Raw genomic sequence first — 22,914 nt, forward strand, 5'->3', positions numbered from 1 at the left:
TATTGAGATAAAATTCACATACCATACAATTCACCCATTTTGAGTGTGCAGTTTGGGACTTCCCTGGTGGTCCAGTGGGTAAGACTCCATGCTCCCAATGCAGGGGGCCTGGGTTCAATCCCTGGTCGGGGAACTAGATCCTGCATTCATGCAGCAACTAAGAGTTTGCATGCTGCAACTAAAAGATCCCACGTGCTGCAACGAAGGTCCTGCGTGCTGCAACTAAGACCCAGTGCAGCCAAAATAAATAAATATTACAAAAAATAAAGTGTGCACTTCAATGGCTTTGGGTATTAAAACCACAGGGTTATACAATCACTGCTATCATCCAATTTTAGAACATTTTTATATCTGTGAAAGGAAATCTCGTGTCCTTTAGCAGTCTCTCCCCAATCCTCACCAGTCCTACCAGCCCTAGGTAAATGCTAATCTACTTTATGTCTCTATAGATTTGTCTCTTCTGGACATTTCATATGAATGGAACCATATAATATGTGGTCTTTTATGACTGGCTTCTTTCACTTACATAATAATGTTTGCAAGATTCATCTGTGTATCAGTACTTCATTTCCTTTTATTCCATTGTATGGATCTACCACGTTTTATTTATTCATCATCTGGACATTTGAATTGTTTCCACTTTGGGGCTATTATGCTACTAGGAATATTTGTGTACTAGTTTTTGTGTGGATGCATGTTTTCATTTCACCTGGGTACACACCTCAGAGTGGAATCCTTGCCAACACTTACCATCTGAAGTTTTGATTATAGACATCCCAGTGTGTATGCAGTGGTATCTCACTGTGGTTTTGATTTGCGTGTCCCTAAAGACCAATGATGTTGAGCATCTTTTCATGTGCTAATTGGTTATTTGTATATTCTCTTTAGAGAAAAGTTTATTCAGATCATTTTCCCATTTTTAAAATTGGACTGTTTATCTTTTAATTGTTGAATAGTAAGTGTTTTTATAAATTTTAGTTATGTCTCTTATCAGATATGTGATTTACAAATATTTTCTCTCATTTTGTGGGTTGTCTTTTCACTTTCTTGATGGTTTACTTTGTAGCACAAGTTTCTAATCTTGATGAAATCCATTTTTTTTTCTTTGTTGCATGTGCTTTTGGTGTCATGTGTAAGAGGTTCTGCCTAACAAGAAATTGCAAAGACTTACTGCTCGGTTTTTTAAACATATTCGAGTTTTAGCTCTTAAATTTAGTTCCTAGGTCCATTTTGGGTTAATTTTTGTACATGGTGTGAGATCGGGGCCCAATATCATTCTTTTGAATGTGGTTATACCATGGTCTTTTTAATGAGATATATACACACACGTGGATGCAGTCAGGATGTGTACGGTAAATCTGTTCATGACATGAAAATTCAACTCCCTGTTCCTTTTCTTTGTTGTTGAAGATGTATTTGGCCCATCCTTGGTGAAGGTCATCCCTCCTCAGCAGCCCCCAGTGTGCAAGGCCCAGAGAGAGCACCTGCCCTCTTCTTATATCTTTAGACAGCTTCCTCTCTCCTCGAGAGAAAGTTAATAGTTCTGTGTTGCTACACCAAGGTCTCCATTCAAGTGGGACATTCAGTTCTTCTAGACTGGTATTTTGGGGTGATTTTAGGAGGTAGAGGTGAGGATGGAAAGTAAGATTTGAAGACATTTCCAAAGGATCCTGTGTTTTTAAATATATATCACAGAGAGGCATATAGAAATGTTACTTTTATTTTCGTAAGAAAAAGAGCCTCAAATAATGCTAGCGGCAGTGTTGTCTTAGTGAAGCATAATTTTTCTTAAATAAAATCACCCGACATACCCGTTCCATAATGCTCAACTCCATTATTTATGAAGGAAACTCCTGGCCCGTTCTCTGCAGTGTCTGCCCTTTGAGCTGTTTTCCACGGGTGTTGATAGTTCGCACAGATCTATTCGCCGTGATCCAGGCTGTGCTTTGCAGTCCAGCGGGCACTGTACTAAGATTTCAGTCTGCAGCCAAAAAACAGAGCCTCTAACAGCCAGCTAATCCGTCCAGATGCAGGAAAAAGTTCCCTTAGTTCCCAAAGGAGTGTGTGTACCATCTACAATTGTAGGGTATGCCCTATAATCCACCACTGTTCAGGAGCATGTGTACTGTCTACAGTTGCAGGGTACGCCCTAAAACCATTTCTGTTCATGAGTGTGTGTAAAGTCTAAGTTGTAGAGTATGTCCCATAACCACTTCCATTCAGGAGCATGTGTACCATCTACAGTTGTAGAGTAGGTCCTATAATCCACTTCCGTTCAGGAGTGTGTGTACCGTCTATAGTTGTAGAGTACATCCTATAATCCACTTCCGTTCAGAAGCGTGTGTACCATCTACAGTTGCAGAGTACGTCCTTTAATCCATTTCCGTTCAGGAGTGTGTGTACCGTCTACAGTGGTAGGGTACGGTCCTGTAATCCACTCCCATTCAGGAGTGTACCATCCTGCAGGGAAGCTAGAAATGTGTCCACCGAAGGTCAGGGCCTCTCACTCTGGGGCGGGGGCAAAGCCCTACATGGGAACCTTTGGGCAGAAGCCAGCATGGGGTCTCTCAGCGCCCAGAGAAGCGCATGTTCCCTCTGTTTCCTTAGCCTTTGTGCACAAAGCAGATGAGGAGATGGGAAGATGAATGGTGGGGCTCAGAAGACCTGGACCCCCAGCTTCCCTGTCATTGGCCCAGCCAGTTCACTTCTTCAGACCCTACATCCCACTTATGAAATGGGAGTGATGTATGTTTCCTTCTTATCTTCTTGTGGGCATGAGATTCCACAAGTGTGCTACACCGTGACCTGTGAAGTGCTGGTAGATGTTGGGGTGCTTATTACGCTTGCAGGGTGGCTCCTCGGTTCCCCCTCTGCTCCCAGCCATTGCCACCAGCCTTGAGCCACACGGGGTCACTGGAGACTTTGCAAACACCTGGAGTGGAGTCCGTGACCACCAACAGCCCAGGGGCTGACACCACATCCCCTGCACCCCACGGCCTGCAGTCACTAACCTCATCCCAGGGGGAAAGGAAACAACACCTGTGCACGTTTTGAACAGACACTGTATGTGGCAACTCAGATGCCAGGGACACCTCCCTGCCCCCGGGGTTTCCAGTAAGATGGACTGTTCCGAACCCCTGCTGCCGTACTCGCCAACCATCCCCTCCGCTTCCGTGCGTCCCCGGGGGCCCCTCTGTCTGCTGCGGAAGCGCCTCAGCTCACCCAGTGTCCACTGGGCTGGGAAGCTCGCTCCGCACCCACAGCTGCCCTGAGTTCACTCTGTTGGGCAGCTAGTGATTGAGTAATAATAGGCCCCGAAAGTTTGGGGGCCCTTGGGAGGGGCAGATGGCTCTCCCCCAGCCTCTCTCCTCTGGCTCCTAGCCCCCGTCTGCCCTGTCACCTCTCAGAGGTGGAGTCTTCCAGAAAGTCTGGGCTCCCGCAGCCTTGATGAGGGCCGGCTTGCGTTCCCTCTAGAGAGCCCCGACCTCTCCAGAAGAGGAGTTCCGAGTCATTGGCCCTGGGAGCGCTCTTCCCGGTGTCGCACACCTCCCCTCCGAATCCCCTGAACCTGCCTTGGCTGCTGTCTCTGGGAAGTCTCGGCCTCCTTGGCACCCTCAGGATGGAGAGGGTGACGCTGCCTGGGGCTGGGTGTCACCTGCCTGCCGGGGGTCTGTCCTGCAGGTGTGTCCTGCAGGGCCACGCGTTTCTGCAGCTGAACTGGTGGAGGGTCACACGGCTCCTGTCAGCACCCGCCGCCGGCTCCGCCAGCAGCTCAGCGGTCGGGATATGCGTTTTGTGTTACATGAACCTGTCACACTAGCGCTTTTCATTCTGAAAATTTTGTGACATATTCTGAGAGATCAGGAAAATTTTCTTCTCTTTAATTTTATTGTGCAGACGACAGGTAGCCAACTGTATACCCACTTTTTATTTTAACGCATCAGACTGGAGATGTTTTGAGACTACGTAAAGTCATAATTAGGGATTAAAATTGCAATTACAGTTACGCTGTGTGTGGTGGGACAGATGTAGGGAGCTGAAGCCCCGACAGGCCGAGGCGCTGGTGCTGGGAGCGTGAGCACGACCCGCCTGATTTCTGGTAACACTGGTTATGAGCTGCATTTTGATTCCAGAAACGTCAAAGCGTAGCAAACACTGTGGCTCAGAAGCACGTCTGTGCCTGTCCTGCCTGAGACATCAGCGTGGCGTCACCTCGCCACTTGCCGACTGGAGATCCAAAACACGGTCGCTCTTCCCTCCTCGCTGGGCCTACTTTCTGGCTCCAGGACTGCCGGTCAGTCCTTTTCTTGCCTCGAGTGGCTGCCGGCGTCCCAGGAGCCTGCCCGGATGCTGCTGCCCGTCTCGTCCTGCTCCCATCAGCTCCTTGGCTTCCCACGTCCAGAAAGCTCAGAATAATCTGGGGTGGGTGACATGTATGTGTCTAAATCCCACCCCCAAAACCTGTACGGTAACTGCTTCCATCCCCAAAGGCCTCCCCGCCTCTTGTAAAAACATTTACACATAAAATCCTTCCTGCAGCTCTTGCCACACTAAGGGCGCTCCTCCCCTACCTCCGGGCTTGTCCTGGTGATCGGAGCCTTTCCTGCTGAATCCTGGGGGGCCCGGCCTTCAGGGGGCGTCCCCGGCATGAAATCCGAGGCACTGAACACACAGCGTAGATGATCCAAGCTTTCTTCTGACTCTAAAAGCCTGTGGTTTACGACTGTTTAGACCACTCACGAGACCAGCATCCTGTGGGCCCAGGAGAAGCCAGTCCGCGTGCTTTGCGACACGTTGGAGCACCTGAGGGAGATACACTGAAGATGAACTAAACCCTTTCCTCCGTGGGAGATCCCGACCAGGCTCCTCCACGCAAGACGGGTCTGTGTGTTTCCGGACCACAGGCCACCCTGGGCAGAGGCCGGGAGCCTCTCGCTGAGAGGCCCAGTCCTGCCGGGCAGAGAGCCAGGCCTTTCCCAGAACGGACACGGTGCCCTGAGGTCTGCAATTGGCCTCTCACTGGACCTTCACACGGACCGTGCCCCTTACCTTCCTGTTTGCTAAAGGAGGGACCCCCAGCAAGCGCGTCCGCAGCTGCCTCAGATTGAAGCGAAGGAGAGAGACTTGTTGATGAGCGCACCGGTGACTCAGGCTCTGCTCAGGACCCGTCCGCCCCTTGGCGGTGGCTGTGGTTCCCCGGGGCCCAGCTCCGCACTGGCCTAGGCGGCGTGCGCGTCCCTCCCAACACTCCAAGGCTGGCAACCGCCCCCAGCTTTTTCTCAGTCATCCAGAGAGCGGAGCAGGACCTGGTCTCCACGGCGATGGGCCCGGAGGCCTTAGATTCGGGGCAGTTTCATAAACACCCTGAAGAGGGCCCCAGAGGAAAAGCAAAACTTAGAGGAAGGCGCCACCAGGAATCTGGCCAGCAGGCTCTTTCCCAAACACCACAGGCAGAACCTTTTGCATTTAGATTGCTTCTAATTTAGGTGCAAAGCAGCACTGAATGAACTGCAGGGTTTTTAGACTGGAATTCCTGTGAAGACCTCTCCCAGTGGCGGTCCTTAGAGTTTAGCGCTGTTGAGGGCGGGAAGGGGGTGACGAGGGTGCAAGAAATCCTGTCCTTCCCTCTGTCTGCACAGTGACAATGGAAGTAAATGAGTAGTGGCTGTCGCTATTTAATGTCGTAATTTTTTCTGGTTAACCAACATTCTTGTTCCGCTGTTTTGCAATAAACTGTGTGTGGAAATGGATTCTCTTCCCCCTGCAGAGTTTACAGAAGCCCTAATCTATGATCCGTAGGTTCTTTGAGGGCTGTCATGGGAATTCCCAAAAGTCTGGGTAACAGGTTTTGCATGAAAGTTGCTCAGTGAGAATGAATCTCTAAGATTACTTGGTTCTATTAATGATTTTTTAGCCGATTTTCCTCATTTTCCTTCTCAGTGTTACATGTCGTCTTGTAGGATAACCTCATCTCATCAGACTCAGCTTCTGTGTTTTCTGAAAGGTTCTTTTACCTTGTCTGCCCAATTCCAAATAACTGGATGACTGAAGTTTAACTTTTTAGGTGTTTTTTTTCCTCTCATCTATCAAGATTAGAGCCTCTTTTCTTCTGAGTTAATCACGCATTTATTTATACGCAAATAATCTGGGATTTATGAATGGATATTATTCCAGACCTCCTTTAAATTTGTTGTTTGGGATTTCAAATCCCTTTCTTCAGCGCTGTAAGTGGTGATTATTCGTTTCCAACTCAGCCCATTGTATTATGTAGAAGGATGAAGAACCAGCCGTTTCAAAGGGAAAGTTCCCACAGCCCAGAGGCTCCTGGGAGGTGGAGGGGGAGGAGGGGTCACCTGCAGAAATGAAGGTTTGGGGGGAGGAGCCTGGAAGCGGGTGGGAGGAGGGTTAAGTGGAGCCAAGCTGCCCCAAGCTCAAGCCTGTGCCTGTTGATTCCTGGAGCTGCTTTCCCTCTTGATTTCAGCCACTGATCCTTTGCCGTCCCCTGAGGGAGGCGAATCCCAGGTCCTCTCACCTCAGGAGGGGCCAGGGTTTGCGCTTAGAAACAACCTGAAACACACAAGGAATGAAAAGGGTGCGAGGTCAAGGGCCTAGGTTCCAAGAAGACCCCTGAGGGGCTCCCGCTGCCCGTTGGGACCAAGACTCTCCATGCCCGCCCTGTCCAGCTTCCAGAGTGCGGCCCCTTAGGACGGCTGTTCACACCCAGCTGGCTGTGACCGGTCACCCCAAAGCCACGGACTGGCCTCCTGGGGCTGCTGCCCTCCCTGCTGGCCGTGGTGAGGAGGGACCCCAGTGGCAGAAGAGCGGCCCCTCCCGGGTTCCAATGACTGTCTCTTTGGACATGGTTGGGAAATCCGTATCTCTGAAGGGGATGCGGGTTTTGAAGTGCGTTGGGGTGCATTTGGCATCTGGCCTGGTGAATATGGTGAGTGTTTGGTCAGCTCGCGGGGCTTCCAACCGTGAGCCTGACCCCCGTAGAGGCAGTTTCACCCCGGCCCAGACATGCTCGGATCCCGATCTGTGAAATCAGGTCGCTGGCTGTCCACACCTGACTTCCTTTTTTTTAAAAAAAATATTTATTTATGTATTTATTTTGCAGCTCTGGGTCTTAGTTGCTGCACACAGGCTTTTCGATCTTCGTTGTGGCATGCGGCATCTTTAGTGCAGCATGGGAACGCAGTTGCAGCATGCAGGATCTAGTTCCCTGAGCAGGAATTGACCCTGGGCCCCCTGCATTGGGAGTGCAGAGTCTTAGCCACTGGACCACCAGGGAAGTCCCCTCACCTGACTTCTTGAGGGAAGTCACCTTACCTCTCTGCCCACTGCATGTCCATGTCTGCCGTCCCCGACCGCCATCCCCAGCCTGGAAGAACCCCGGGGCAGATCCCCTGGCTCTCAGACTTCAAACGCAGGAGGGAAGGGAACAAAAGGCCAAGACTGTGTTTGTGCTTAAATTAGGGCCTGGCAGCACGTCAGGCCAGCCTTTCTGGTCACTAATACCAGCCTCTGTCGTCACAGGCACCCTGGGCCCTAAAAGAGGCCATGCTCAGGTGACATCCACGCCATGTGTCAACCGAGGGGACATTGGAGCAGTGGCCCCGTGGGCTGCTGGGCAGCTTGGTATAATTAGCAGTGTGTGAAGCACCTGCCCGGTGAGTGCACATTCCAGATCCTGGGGTCCCCGAGGACCCCAATCAGTCACACTGCTGACTGTGCCAAGATGTTCTGGTCACTTACGAGCCAGCTCCAACACCCTTCCCAGAGGTGCATGTGTGTGCACGTGTGTGCATGTGCACGTGTGTGCACATGCCTGTGCCTTGCTGGGGTTCCCAGAGCCCTTTGTCTCCTGCTCGTGGGCAGAGCTAGACTCATCGTGTGCTCCAACATGGCGACCACTGAACGACTGGTTTTCTGAATAAGAGTTTCTCTTAGGTAATCTGGCCCTTGAGCAGGTTCTGTCTAGACAGCTTTGGGAGAAGTGACCGACCTTCCTGCCTGGGTTTAACCGCTCTTCTCCTGTTTGAACACTGCTTGGTTCCAGGGACTTTCATGGTTCCCTTTGTATGGATTTGTACACGTGGATGTGCGTGTGCGTGTGTGTGTGTGTGTGTGTGTGTGTGTCTTATCTGAGGTCGGCTGCTGGGCAAGGCCCAGAGTGGTACCTTCATTATGGGGTATCCTGATGAACCTCCCCCCACCCAGGTTTCTTTCTGACACCAGTGACACACAAACTGCTCCTGTCACCTTCCTAAAATATATCAGACCTGAGGGAAGTAGCAGCGTGATTGCTTTGGCCTGTTTTCTGTCTTGTTGCAACACTCGGTTCTTGTAGGAAGGATGGATGTAAATGGCGTTTAGACAGTGCACTGGCGTCTGCTCTCAGGCCTGGGGGCTCCTCCTGGTCTGGCTGTGCTCCTGTCCCCTCTGCACGGAGGATGTGATGACCCACCACCCCCTGCGTGGAGCTGACGGGCAAGTTTAATGAAGTAATTCACCTTCCACGTGGGGCGTTTAGCACGGTTCCTGGAACGTGGTAAGAGCTGAATAAATCTGAACCTTATTCTGAGTCAGTTCTGAAGGACAGCTGAGTGCGTGGGTAAGTGATGGTTGAGTAACATGGGTAAGTGATGGTTGAGTATGGTTACTTACTGTGAAAAAAATGAAAGTCGGGATCCCCTGGCATGTTCTGGCTTGGGGTCGTGCATGAGAAATCTGCTTATTAGTCAAAAAGAATCCAGAGTTTGGGTATTGCCACAGCAACAGAAGAGCAAACACTGACCCAGAAACGGGGGGAAAATCTAAGATAAATTTGTCCTTTAAAGGCACCTCTGCTGGCCTCCTGGGGAGGGGGAGATGTCATCTGGGGAGGTCCCTTGTTGGCTCCTCTGGACGGACCCTCACCATCTTTAGCAAGTGTCATCGAATATTCTTTTCTTCAACACTTGCTTTAAGTAATTTTTATGCACCATCCCTCTCTTGTTCTCTGTCTCTATCTGTCTCTGTCTCTGTTTCTCTCTTTCTGGGACTCCAACTGCACATCTGTAAACCATGTGATATTGTCCATAGGTCATTTGGGCTTTCTTCATTTTTTTTTATAGCTTTTTAAAATATATTTTTAAAAATTAATTAATTAATATATTATTTATTTTTGGCTGCGTTGGGTCTTCGTTGCTGCACGCGGGCTTTCTCTAGTTGTGGCGAGCAGGGGGTACTCTTTGTTGTGGTGCACGGGCTTCTCACTGCGGTGCCTTCTCTTATTGCGGAGCATGGGATCTAGGCGCGCGGGCTTCAGTAGTTGTGGCTCGCGGGCTCTAGAGTGCAGGCTCAGTAGTTGTGGCGCACGGGCTTAGTTGCTCCGCGGCATGTGGGATCTTCCCGGACCAGGGCTCGAACCTGTGTCCCCTGCATTGGCAGGCGGATTCTTAACCACTGCGCCACCAGGGAAGCCCTTTCTTCACTTTTAAATAAATCTTTTTTATTGACCTGTTTTCAAATTCACCAATATTTCATTTTGATATGTTTAATCTAATGTTGATCCCAATCAATGAATTTTTTATTTTAGACACCATATTTTTCATGTCTAAAATATCGTTTTAGAAAAGTTTCTAAATATCTTCTGAAATTCCCTGCTCATTGTATCTATCTTTTCCCTGTAGAATCTTTAACACGTTTATCGCAGTTATTTTAAAGCCCCCTTTTACTAGTTAGAATCTCTGAGTCATTGGTGAGTTTCCTTTTGACTGACTTTTAACGATAAGTCACATGTTTCTGTTTCTGCAGGAACTTTTGTGTTGTTTACTCGGCATTGTGAGGGACACCTGGAGGCTGGCTTCCCTGAACTTCTCGGGAGAGTGCTGGGCTGTGCTCTGGAGGGTCTTGAAATTGTGGAGGCTGGCTTCACAGCCTGCTAGGACAGATCTATTTCAGTTTCCCCTTGGTTCGAGCACCGCTTGGTCCTCTTTGCTGTAAGGCGTGTTTCTCCCAGGGTTTCAGTGGGGAGTGAGTGCCCAGCCTCCGAGCTTGGGGAGACTCGGACCCACACCCCATGGTCCCCAGCAGAGGTGCTGTCCACTCAGCTCTCCAGGTCTCCAGGGTCCCTTCTCCCCGGCCCCTTGGAGCCCTCCCTGTTGTGCAGTTCAGGGCTCACCAAGGATCTGAGGGAACTAAACTCAGACTTGGGGGCTCCTCACGCTTCTCTCCTCCAGAATCCCCTTGATTTCCATCGGCCTTGGAAGCCCTTTAGACATGGTTCCTTTCATTCTGGCTCTTTCCCGCACACCGAGGCCCCCTCTTTCGGCTGTTTGGAGCCCTGAGACCACAGCGGGAATGGCCCTGAGCTTGCCTCTTCCAGGCCGCCCAGCAGACACGTGAGGGAGGGCGTTCTGGGCCCAGCCATCCCTGCGGGGCTGCACGTGTCCGTGGCTGTAAGAAGGGCCTGGAGAGGGCAAGGGCCCCACTGAGCCACGATGCAGACCCATGGAATCTGAGCGAATAAAGCAACGGTTTACGCCACCCACTTTTGGGTGCTGTGCTTGGCAGCAGTGGGTAAGCGATACACCCAGAGCGGGAACGTAGTTCAGTAGATCCTAAGATGCTCATTTGAACGTCTTAACATTTCCAGAGTCATGATGTGTCTTATCATTCATAGCAAGCGTGTCATAGTTTATCAGCAGTGATCAGTTGTTCTTTCTTACATACTTATTACATAAACTGGTCATAGGTTTTCAAACAATGGCTTCTTAGAGTCAATGAGATAAAGTGCGTTTGGAAAAACTGGACTAAAGACGAAGAGCTTGTTGACTGCAGGACTTCAGTGCCTCAGTGTGGACAGTGGGACTTCAGGAGGGAGTCCAGGACTCCCGCAATGAAGCAACACGTTGCTGCATGTACACAGGCATGTGTGGCACTGTGTGTGAGTAATCCATTGATAAGAGATGAAGGAAAATCCCTTAAACCACCGGCCCGTCCCTCACCTTCTGATGTCTCAGAGGCAGTGTCTGGGGACTCAGTTCAGGAAGTTGGGATCTACATCATTTCTCGAGGCAGACCAATCAGTTACACTGGTTTCTTCACTTCGATGGCCTGAGATGTCAGAGAACTTATTCTGAAAACATAGTAGTGTGGGAAAAAAAGGCAGGAAATGAAATGGAATTTGAAAGAGGAAGGCAATGCCTTGTTTAGGGCCAAGACAACCATGCATAAATCTCAAAGAGAAAATGCTAATGTTGGTAATTTTGTTGTTAATATTTAAAGTACGCTCCTTCCACTAAGAATAATAGAAACTTCTGTATTAAAAACCGCACCAAACCTTTACCTCAGCCCTGGCTCCTCCTGGCCCTGAGGTGAGGCTTTCCCGTCCGCTGGTGTAAATGTAAACTCTCTCCACGAGGCAAATGTTCACTCTCACCGCGGGAGAAACTAAGATTAGCTGCTGGAAGAGAAATGCCAAATTAAAGGCATTTATATCCCAGATTAGCAGCATATGTTAAAACATCATGTCCCCAGTTAATTTTTCCGCAGCCTGGAAATGATGTTTCTAATTTACACAGTAGTTTTTTTAAGCATTGTAGAGTTTTCTGATTATGGGAAGTAAAGTACGTTAGAATTTCAGAATATTAACATTGGAAGGGGAATCTCTTCTACAAAAGCCCCATTTGACTTTCTTGGTGAGAAACCTACCATTTCATTATATAACCAGACTTCTTTACTAAGCTGACTTTTTTCTTTATAGTTGTAACTTATTTTTAAAACGGTTTACTATCTGTTTTTCTGTTATAAAAATAATAATTTTATATAATAATTTTTATAACATTATAATTTTTATAATATTTCATGCTCATATGTATAGAAGGTTTAGAACGGCAGAGAGAAGAGAAGAGGCCACAGGAGAGGCGGCCTGACAGTGCTGGCTTCGCAGCTGGACACGGTGTCCGCCGCGTCCCACACAGTTCCTCTGGGCTCCTCACAATGGCGCCCCATCGGATCATGTGCACTGATCTGTCCTCACACTTGACACCACAACTTAAACATTTCCCTCTCGCTACAGGCTTGCTGTGAACCTTCTCTTTGACAGCCCTACGCACTTGTTGGTGCTGTGGGCTGAACGTCTGTGCCCCCAAATTCGTATGTTGAAACCAAACCCTCAATGCGATGGTGTCAGGAGGTGGGCCTGGGGGAGGTGATGAGGTCAGGAGGATGGAGCCACCATGATGGGCTTAGAGCTCCTATAGGAAGAGATCCCAGCGAGACCCCTGTCCCATCCCCCCCGCTGTGAGGTCGCATCTGTGAACCAGGAAGAGGCCCACTACACACTGAGTCTGCTGGGCCTTGGCCTTGGCCTTCCAGCCTCCAGGACTTGGGAAATGCCTTTCTGTGGTCTGTCACCCACTGTCCTGAGCGGACTCACACCGGTGGGTCCCACGGTGGCTTGGAGGTCCCTGGGCGGGTGATCATTTCCTTCAACCATGGGGCATTGTTTTGTGCACATCTAAGGGCGATGATGGCTGTTCTTTCCTGAGCGGTCAGCTACCATTTCACCACTGAGGCACTTTTATCTTTTCCTCTGTAGCTTCTCTGTGCTGCAGTCTGAGTGGCCACGAGGCGTGGCATGGGGTCAATGTTCACGGCCCGTGATGCGCCGGTCCCTCCATTGGAACACTTGCTGCTCCCACAGAGCAGGGTTTTCCCCACTTGCCGTGACTCTGGGGGCCCAAGTCACCTGCCCCGCGCGGCACAGCCTCTGCGGGCGAGGCCGGGGTTCCAGTCTGGCCTGTGTGGCTTCAAAGCTGCTCTGTTGGACATGCCCCTCGGCCCACAGGGTGGTCCACGCCTGGGGGCAGCCCGGCCTCTCTGCCTGGCCCTCCGCAAGGACCCAGGCCGCCGGCCGTTCGGGCTGGTCGCCACCCAGAGCGGACGCGGCCGGTCTGTGCGGCTCCTTTTGGTCACTGGCTCCCTGGAGGCCTGCTCGGTCCTAGTCTTTGAGGGGAAAGAGAGTTTATTTGTGAGTAAAACCATTTGCTCCTGGCTTTACACGTTATCGCCGCAGCAATAGTGTCTGTTGGGTCTGTGTGTGTGTAGCGCTAGTGTCCTTTTATCCCAACCTCCTCCTCCTGGAGCAGCGCGGAGGGCAGGGGGCAGACGGTGGCGGGTCCCTGGGCACGTCTGTGTCCCTGGGTCCCCGTCAGAGTCACAGGGGCTGCGTCGGTGGCGGCGAAGGTGGATGGCGGGTTGAGAGGTTTATTGGAAATGGCTTTTCCTCTAAGTTCCTCTCCTCAAACCCTTGTTACCGCGTGCATTTCCGTCCCTGGCCCTTCGCTTATGAAATGCAAGAGGGCCGCGTTACTTAGCGGGTCAGCTCCCAGCCGGGCCAGTTGCTGCCCTCGGCTGAGCCTTCCGGGGGGCCTCGGCGCCCCCCGCGCAGCCCTGGGCCGCCCCCCAGGGAGCAGGAGGCGGAAGTCTGCATGTTTCCATGCCATCTTTACGTCGCTGAAAGTTTAGACAAGTTCCTTGCAAAATAAGCCACGTAAATATTGTGGAGATCGCGTTTTCCAATCCCAAACCTAGGATCTTTTTGCAAATATCGTGGATGATGTGGGCTCTTGACAGGTGCTGGTGGAGGGCACTTCGAGAAGGACCGTGGAGGGGCCGGGCCTGGGAAGCGGGTCAGGGCCTGGAGGCTTGGGGTGCAGGCGCCGAGGGACTGGGGCGCCGGGGCTCCCGGGCTGACCCAGGGCGGGTAGGGGGCGCCGGGGGGCGAGAGATGTGTGGGGTTTGCTGATTTCTGGGGCGAGTTCTCCCCGCTGAGCAGGTTTCAGGCTGCCGCATCCTGCCCCGACCGCTGGGGTGGGAGGAGAGGAGCGCGGCGGGTGACTCAGCCGTCAACACTGGAAACCAGCGTTCACGCAGCACCGTTGTTAACCTAAGTGCGTTGCCTTCGATTATCTGGCTCCTTTGTCTGCAAACTGGAGCAGCGCCCCAGTCTTTCATGCACTTATTCTTGCAGGCGAGCGTCAGATTTGTTTTGTGCAGTCCCGGCAGGAGTGGCGCCCCTCTGGCCTTTTGTTTGGAATTACGCTGTTAGATTTATTAGGTTCTGGTTGACATCTTTTAAAATATAGAGTCTGCTGAACTGGGAAAGTTCCACCTCTTTTTTAATGATGCTCAGTTAAAGTGCATCTTTTTTACCAACTTGTCCAGGGCCAGAGGGACCAAGGCAGATGCGGGCACCTGTAGATGAACTGAGAAGACGCCCCGGAACCCCGTGGACGCAGAAGCAGAGGCGGTGATCAAGCCCGGCCCCCCAGGATGAGCCCTCAGGGTTCCGTTCCCCGCCCTCCAGCCAGGCCTGGTCCTCCTGCCGCCCCTACTCTGGCCCTTCAAAGCCCCCATGACTTTGGAGTTAGAGATGAAAACAGAGGGCAGAAGAGGAGGAATCAGGGTCAAAGGCGGGATCTGCGGGGAAGGGGAGCCTTGTTTTTACTTTCAGGCTGCAACCTGCTGCTGTTGTCCAGTCCCTGGGCTGGCTCTGCCTTCCTGACCGGCCTCCTTCCTACCTGCCCCCAAGTGGGTGACACCTGCTGGTCCCGAGCCCGTCATGAAGGCTCTTTTTTAGTGTGGTAAAATACGCACAGCATAAAATCACCACATTAACCAGTTTTAAGCACACAGCTCAGTGGCATTAAGCACATTAACATTGTGTGTGTGTTTTTAATATTTATTTATTTATTTATTTATTTATTTATTTATTTATTTATTTATTTATTTAGTCTGTGCCAGGTCTTAGCTGCGGCACTCGGGATCTTTAGTTGGGGCTTGCAGACTTCTTAGTTGCTGCATGCACATGGGATCTAGTTCCCCGACCAGGGATCGAACCTGAGCCCTCTGCATAGGGAGCTCAGAGTCTTACCCACTGGGCCACCAGGGAAGTCCAACATCCACATTGTTGTGCAACCATCACACCATCTTCCCCAGAACCCTTTCATCTTCTCACACTGAAACTCTGTCCCCATCAGACACCCATCCCCTCCCCCAGCCTCCGGCAGCCTCCATCCTACTTTCTGTCTCTATGAATCTGACTCCTCTGGAGGCCTCACATGAGCAGAATCACACAGTATTTGTCTTTTTGTGTCTGGCTTATTTCACTGAGCGTAATGTCCTCAAAGTTCATCTATGTTGTAGCAGGTGTCAGAATCTTCTCCCTCTTTAAGGCCGAATAATATTTTGACATTTGTAAATACCATATTCTGCTTACCCATCATCTGTGGCGGACACTTGGGTTGCTTCTACATTTTAGCTAATATGAATGATGCCGCTGTGAACATGAATGTACAAATATCGCTTTGAGACCCTGCTTTCAATTATTCTGGGTAATTCTATGTTTAATTTTTGAGAAACCACCATACTGTTTCCTATATTGGCTGCACCGTTTTACATTCCCACCAGCAGTGCACCAGGGTTCTAGTCTCTCCACATCCTTGCCAACACTTGTTATTTTCTGGCTTTTCTTGGACAAGGGCCACGCTGATGGGTGTGAAGTGGTATCTCATTGAGTTTCATTTTATTTTAGTTTTTAAAAATAATTTTAAATTGGAGCTTAGTTGTTCAGGTGTACAGCAAAGTGAATCAGTTTTACATATACATATATCCACTCTTTTTTAGATTCTTTTCCCATATAGGTCATTACAGAATATTGAGTAGAGTTCCCTGTGCTGTACAATAGGTCCTTATTAGTTATCTATTTTATATATAGTAGTGTGTATATGTTAATCCCAATCTCCCAATTTATCCCTCCATCATTGTGGTTTAGATTTGAGTTTCTCTAGTGACTGGTGTTGACGCTCTTTCCATGTGCTTATTGGAAACATTTGCATTCAATGTGCAAATGTCCATGTATTATCTATTTAAGCAACATCATAGGGCCATCACTTAAGGAAGTTGAATGAGGTGAACATTGATATAGCTCTTTCCCCTTCTCCCTATTTTTAAAACGTAACAAATACTTTTTATGTTCCCCTCCACCTTCCCTTTTCCCCTTCACCCTTTTGGAAACGTGTCAGGATCTAGATAGTTTAAGATGAGCAATTGAGGGGACTGAGAAATTGATCCACACAGAGCCTGGCTTCTTTGTGCTTCATCATAAGGTGTGCTGCCCGCCAGCCTAATTTTAAGTACCCTTTTAACAAGAGAACCTCGTGGAAATCCAGCTGGCAGACTCAAGGAGTTCAGGAAACAGGACCACAGAGGTTACACTCTGGGATCCTGGCCATGAGGTTGGATGCCTCACCTTGTTGAAAAGGGACACTGGACCTAAATGGTGCAGCATGACTTTGCTCCTGCTTGGCTAAATTTCTCAACACCACGGTCAGCTAAGTCACCTACAGCCACCTTCGAAAAACACAGAGAGCACCTACCCCGAGGAGATGGTAGATTTGGAGTAAGCTGTCGTCGACATAATTCCTCTGATGGCTTTTTAAACAATGGACCTCTACGAACGACAGCAGATTCCTGGCACCAGCCCTCCCCTCCCTGTTCCGCCACGATCCTGTGGACTCTGGTGTCTCTAAGGGAGCATATGCTGGAATCCCAGGGAACCTACCTGGTTGCCATGGCTCTTCCTGAGGCCACAATGGCATAAGCCACTGTAGTGAGGGTGGCACAGGGAACCATTGCCACTGGAATGGCAGCTTCCACTCCGGGAAAGGCTGTGCCTTTCAGGAAAAGCCACCTACAGAGATTAGGGAAGAGAAGAAAGATCAGAGATTAGGGAAGAGAAGAAAGATGATAAGGTGGAAAAGTTGCAGTTTGAAGAAGAAGACTTTCCTTCTTTGAATCCAGAAGCTGGCAAACGGAATCAGCCATTCAGACCTATTGGGACCCCTTCAGGAGTGTGGGAAAACCCACCTAGTGCCAAGAAGCCCTCCAAAATTCTAGTCATCAAAAAAGTTTCCAGGGCCTCCCTGGTGGCGTAGTTGTTGAGAATCTGCCTGCCAATGCAGGGGACACGGGTTCGAGCCCTGGTCTGGGAAGATCCCACATGCCGCGGAGCAACTAGGCCCGTGAGCCACAATTGCTGAGCCTGCGCGTCTGGAGCCTGTGCTCCGCAACAAGAGAGGCCACGATGGTGAGAGGCCCGCGCACCGTGATGAAGAGTGGCCCCCACTTGCCGCAACTAGAGAAAGCCCTCACACAGAAACGAAGACCCAACACAGCCATAAATAAATAAATAAAAAAAGAAAAAAAGAAAAAAAAGTTTCCAAAGAACATCCTGCTGCTGCCTTCTCTGCTGCATTCACCTCACCAGGATCTCACCATGCAAATGGAAACAAATTGTCAACCATGGTTCCAAGTGTCTATAAGAACCTGGTTCCTAAGCCTGTACCACCTCCCCCCCAAGCCCAGTGCATGGAAAGCTAACAGAATGAAACACAAATCAGGATCCCTTTCCTCTAGCCGGGAGTCTGTTTTTAACAGTCCAATCTCTGTTACCAAACCAGTAGTACTGGCTGGTGGTATAGTTTTTTTTTTTAATAGATTTAAAAAAAAATTTTTTTTATTTATTTATTTTTAGTTGTGTTGGGTCTTCGTTTCTGTGTGAGGGCTTTCTCTAGTTGCGGCAAGCGGGGGCCACTCTTCATCGCGGTGCGCGGGCCTCTCACTATTGCGGCCTCTCTTGTTGCGGAGCACAGGCTCTAGACACGCAGGCTCAGTATTTGTGGCTCACGGGCCCAGTTGCTCCGCGGCATGTGGGATCTTCCCAGACCAGGGCTCGAACCCATGTCCCCTGCATTGGCAGGCAGATTCTCAACCACTGCGCCACCAGGGAAGGCCGGTGGTATAGTTTTAAGCTCTCCCAAAGAGAGCCCCACCAGCACCACTCCTCCAATTGAGATCAACTCCTCTCGTCTGACCAAGTTGACCCGCCGAACTACTAACAGGAACAGAGAGTTCTTGAAGACTCTGGAGGGTGACTGGAATGGAGACGTCTCAGAGAGCCAGAGGCTGTGAGAAGCTGGAGGATTCAGAGGACAGCAGCACTCCTGAACCAAAAGAAAATGGAGAGGAAGGCTGTCATCAGAATGGTCTTGCTCTCCCCATAGAAGGCGAAGGGGAGGTCCTCTCTCACTCTTTGGAAGCAGAGTACAGGTTATTGAAAGCAATGGGATGACAGGAGTATCCTGAAAATGATGACAATTGCCTTCCCCTCGCAGAGGATGAGCTCCAAGTGTTCCACATGGAGACAGAGGAGCTGAGAAGAAATGGCTTTGGGAAGAATGGCTTCTTGCAGAGCCGAAGTTCTAGCCTTGGAGAAACACTTGTAAAGCAGAGTTTGAGGACTCAGACATGGAAACAAGTAGCAGTAAAACATCTGATGGCAATACCTGGAAGTAGGCGTATAAATGCTTACAGTTAAATCTGACCCAGTAAACTCAGCTTGTGTGTTTAGGGGTTATACAGAAGAAATCGTTCTTTTCCTCTTCCTTTTCTTATGTTGTTGTTGAATACTTCATGCATAATCATAATAATCATACCCCAAAGAGAGAGAGGGCGATTGGCTTGTTTAGCTTTTGTTGTTGTTGTTCTTCCCTGTTATCTGCTTAATAGAACTTTGTGTGGTGGAAAAGGTCTTTAGAACACACACACATGCACATAGTATATATGGGGCGATGCACAGATGGGAGCTGGCAGCGCAGAGAGGAGGAGACCCTGGTCTGCAGCAACAGCTTCTACTACCAGCCCTCGGGGCACTCACCCCTGTGCTCAAGCAATCATTGTCAATGACAAAGTGACTGCTGAAGTTATAATAGTATTAAATTAATGCTAATAATTTGGATATTTTATTTTATTTCTGGCTGCTCGGGTAACGTTAGCCCTTAACCCAGCATATATGGTTTTTTCCCTTTTTTTTTTCTTTCTGGGTACAGCTGTAAAATATTTGGATATAGGAAATGTTGTGTTATTCTTGCAGCCTTGATAATCAGGGTGGATTGTAAAATATACATCTTTGTGAGATTTCAAAGATTGAGATTATTTTGATAACATTATTTACAGATTTAAAAGATGTGGTTATCACAAGTCTGTCGAGGGGGAAAACTACTGCATAAAATAACTAACTTGGAATAAATATTTTGCATCAGTAAAAAAAAATAAAAATAAAAAAATAAAATTAACCAGACAAAAGCCAGGAAAATGAAGCAGACAACATCCATTGTGGACAGCTGTCCCAAGATTCAGGGCCTTTTGCTTATGACATTACTATTGATTCATGAAAAATTAATTACTGTCTGTGTATTCTAAGTTAATTTTTTGTGTCTCTTGCAGATGTACTATAACACCCTATACAGGAATAATGATAGCTTGACTTCTGGAGATGATTGACCACTCCTATAAGATTCTTCCTAATGAAGATCTATGCCTACTTTGAATGCCACCTAAGACTCACTTCCTAGATGGTTCCTTCTTGCTCATATGTGGCCATGAACTCTCTAAAGGCATACCTCTCACACAACCACCTCTTTCCCCTCTTCATGGGACATGACTCTCCAGGAATGAAGCTTCTCAGTGCTGAGGGAGTTGATACCCATGCCAAATGACCAAATGGTTGATAATCTTTCTAAAGAAAGATCTTGATTAAAAGGAGGAAATGTAGAAGGAAAATGAAAATGTAGTTGTTATTGCTAAGAGAGCTTTCGGAAACCATTAAGGAAGTGTGACTTTTGCACGTCTCAGCCTGGGAGGAGTCTGACCTTTTGACCTGATGAAGTCATCAGAACATCTGCCAGAAACTCAAGATACTTAACAGGATCTTTACCCTAAAATAACTCATGACAGTCCATCTGCTTATTGGACTCCCTACCTTAGAATAATGCATGGTTTTGGGTTTTTTTTTAATTAATTAAATTTAATCTATTTATTTTGGGCTGCATTGGGTCTTCGTTGTGCGTGGGCTTTCTCTAGTTGCAGCAAGCGGAGCTACTCTTCGTTGCGGTGCATGGGCTTCTCATTGCAGTGGCTTCTCTTGTTGCGCAGCACAGGCTCTAGGTGCACGGGCTTCAGTGGTTGTGGTGCACGGGCTTAGTTGCTCCGCAGCATGTGGGATCTTCCTGGACCAGGGCTTGAACCCATGTCCCCTGCATTGGCACGTGGATTCTTAACCGCTGCGCCACCAGGGAAGCCCCCTCATGACTCTTTAAGGACAAATATTTCCTGACTCACCTCAATCACAATTATTGGCAGGCAACTTTTAACAATCTCTTGGCTTTTTGTCTTTATAAGCTCATGACTCTTTCTCTTTCCCAGAACACTCTTTTGAGTTCACCTGAATCTGTGTCTCCTGAAATGCAATTCATAAGACCCCAAATAAACTCTTTTCTTATTTGCAGTGTCCTGTGTTATTTTTTGGTTGATGCATTGCACTTGGTACAGAGGAAATGTAACAGCTCTCAACTAGCTGTGTGGCTGTGGGAAGGGAGGCCAGGAGGATGTGGCAGCTGCTACTCCCCAGCACCATGGTCCTCCTGTCCTTAGGACCAGCACTGAACTCTGATTCTTCATCTTGTTAATGACTTTCTTGGCATGACAGGGAGAGTGCTGGGGTAGAGGTTAGGCACCCTGCGCTTTGATTCAGGCTCTGCCCAAACTCAGGGCATCACTTTTGGCAGGTTACTTAACCTTCCTGGACAGTTTCTGTGCTGTAAAAAGAAGGGCAGAACAGATGTGCTTGTTTCATATTGCTTTCTGAGCTTCTCTGCTGGGAGGGGCTGGGGACAGGCCAAGTTTGTGGCTCGCTGGCCGATGGACTCCCCACCCCTCCATCAACCAGAACCAACAAATCCGTTTCATAAGGTGGGGTTCTGCATTCCATTTTATTTGAACAAAATGTTCTGCCAGCTTGAAAACCATTAGGGAGGTCATTAAGGACCCATGCAGCTCTGAGCCCCTGATTTAAAAGCCCACGGCCCCTCTGGTTATTGGTGTTTCTTCTTCCCAGTTTTGGCTGCTTAGCTTCTGGCCCCCCCCCTTTTTTAAAGCTTTTTATGGGTCTCCTAAGAGGACAGGCAGGTAGGGCCAGTAGCAGGAAGGACAACACAAGCAGTCCTTGGTGACCATGGTCAGACGTTGGAAAGAAGGAAGACGATGAAATCATTGGCAACAATAAAGGCTTTGGGACACGGACAGACGTTTGCAGTGTGATGTCCCTGCTGCCCCTCCCTCAGAGGGGAAGGAGCCCCACCCAGCTCCCTGTGCAGAGGAACAGGAAGCCCCTGGGGGCTATTGTTTGAGAAGTTTTTCAGAAGGACTCCTGCCCCCCACTGTCTCCCGTCCCCAGTGGCTACTCTGCCACCTTTCTTAAGATTTACATGATTGATCTCCTCGGTGGCTCACGGGACAAGCGTGTGCTGCTGAGAGGGATGGGACGTCCCCATACCCTGTACAGCCTCAGCACCAGCACACTGGCCAGAGTGGCTGGGCAATCAAGGCTGGCCCCAAAGCTTTAGGACAGTGGTGGGCAAATTGTGATGCAAATCCTGGGGGTGCAATGAGGGCTGGAGAAAGGCCAGGTTGGGCCCACATGGAGTTTTCTAGGGAACGGGGAGGATGGGAGGTTACAGATGGGGCTGGGGATGGGAGGTGGGTGGGCTGGTGTTTCAGAGTCAGGGGGCCAAGTAGAGACACGTGGCTGTAAAAATAAAGATGCCTGTCAAGAGTTTCTTGATTTTTTTATTAGGCAAGTCTAGAAGCGTGGAAAACTAGACATTCATTTCATATATCGTTGTAAGACTAGGAATCCAGTTTAGGAAAGAAAATCTGTGGCATCTCAGAAAAGGAAAAAATTGTTTTCAGGGATCCAGGTCTTCAGCGTGAAGCTCCAGCACAATATTACAATCTACCGTGCACTGTTTCTTCCATATAAATCGCAAGTAGGCTTAACCTGTAAACCGCGTTTTTTATTGTCTTCAAAAATGAAAAATATTTGTTTGTATTTTCATATTGTGATAGAATCTGCAGATTTGGAAAGGAATCGCTGAAATCACATGTGGTTGGGGGCCCGGGCTTGCACTGGGGCTTCCAGGAGGGAGCCTGGGCTCAGGAGCCTCAAGGAGATGAGCGTGTGAGACCCAGAGGACACCGCTCCCGGGCCAGAGGGCGCCCACGTGTCCTCGCTGGTCAGGCAGAGCCTCTGACCTGCGCCCTCCTTGCCCTGCAGCCCCGCAGCAAGTGGTCTCCACTCCTCCTCCTAATGCACCTTCCCAAACGCCCTCTCAGTCCTCTCCCTACAGCCATTTGTCATTGTCCCCGGTGATGTTAAGAACCACAGATCGGCTCTCAAGCTTGAAAGGATGGAGAGAACTGTAGCTTCACGTCCTCATCTGAAGGAGCTGTAATGATACTGCAGTGCTTGTGCTTTGCTCATGTGTGACTAGGCTCTCCGGTGGGCTGAGCCTGCTATTTGCTTGGTCTTCGAAAACCAGGCAAACTCAGAAAATGGCAAATTGCTAAATGTCGGTGGGTAAAGAAGTGCCACAAGTGTGATGTCTCAGGATATTTGCTACTTTATTTGAAAGGTTAAGCTTCATAGGAAAATAATGAAGAAGTCCCAAGAGGCCAAAAATATTTTTCAGAAGATGCCAGTTACTACTTAAAAATATCAGACCAATATTTCAGAAATAACTCGTGACAGAGCCAGGACTAGTTATTTCCTGGCCAAGAAGGTGACCCTTGGAAGCCTTCACGGGGAGGGATGAAGGGCGTCCTTTATGCTGCTGACCTTACAGCTTGGCTCTGGTCTAACATAGATGTCATCCCACCTAATTACAGAGAAAGCCAACATCCTCATTATTACAGAATGGCTGTTAGAAACTTCTGTCTGTTCATCAGTCTTCTGATTATTATATGCAT

General features: G+C 49.1%; 1 pseudogene; it reads left to right on the forward strand.

Annotated features, from left to right (window-relative positions):
- The first annotated feature begins 16,073 nt into the window (after window positions 1–16,073).
- LOC137768377 (vasculin-like protein 1 pseudogene) lies at window positions 16,074–18,405 on the forward strand (annotated as a pseudogene).
- The last annotated feature ends 4,509 nt before the right edge of the window (window positions 18,406–22,914 follow it).

This window comes from Eschrichtius robustus, chromosome 8, assembly GCF_028021215.1.
Source record: "Eschrichtius robustus isolate mEscRob2 chromosome 8, mEscRob2.pri, whole genome shotgun sequence".
Taxonomy (NCBI): Eukaryota; Metazoa; Chordata; class Mammalia; order Artiodactyla; family Eschrichtiidae; genus Eschrichtius; species Eschrichtius robustus.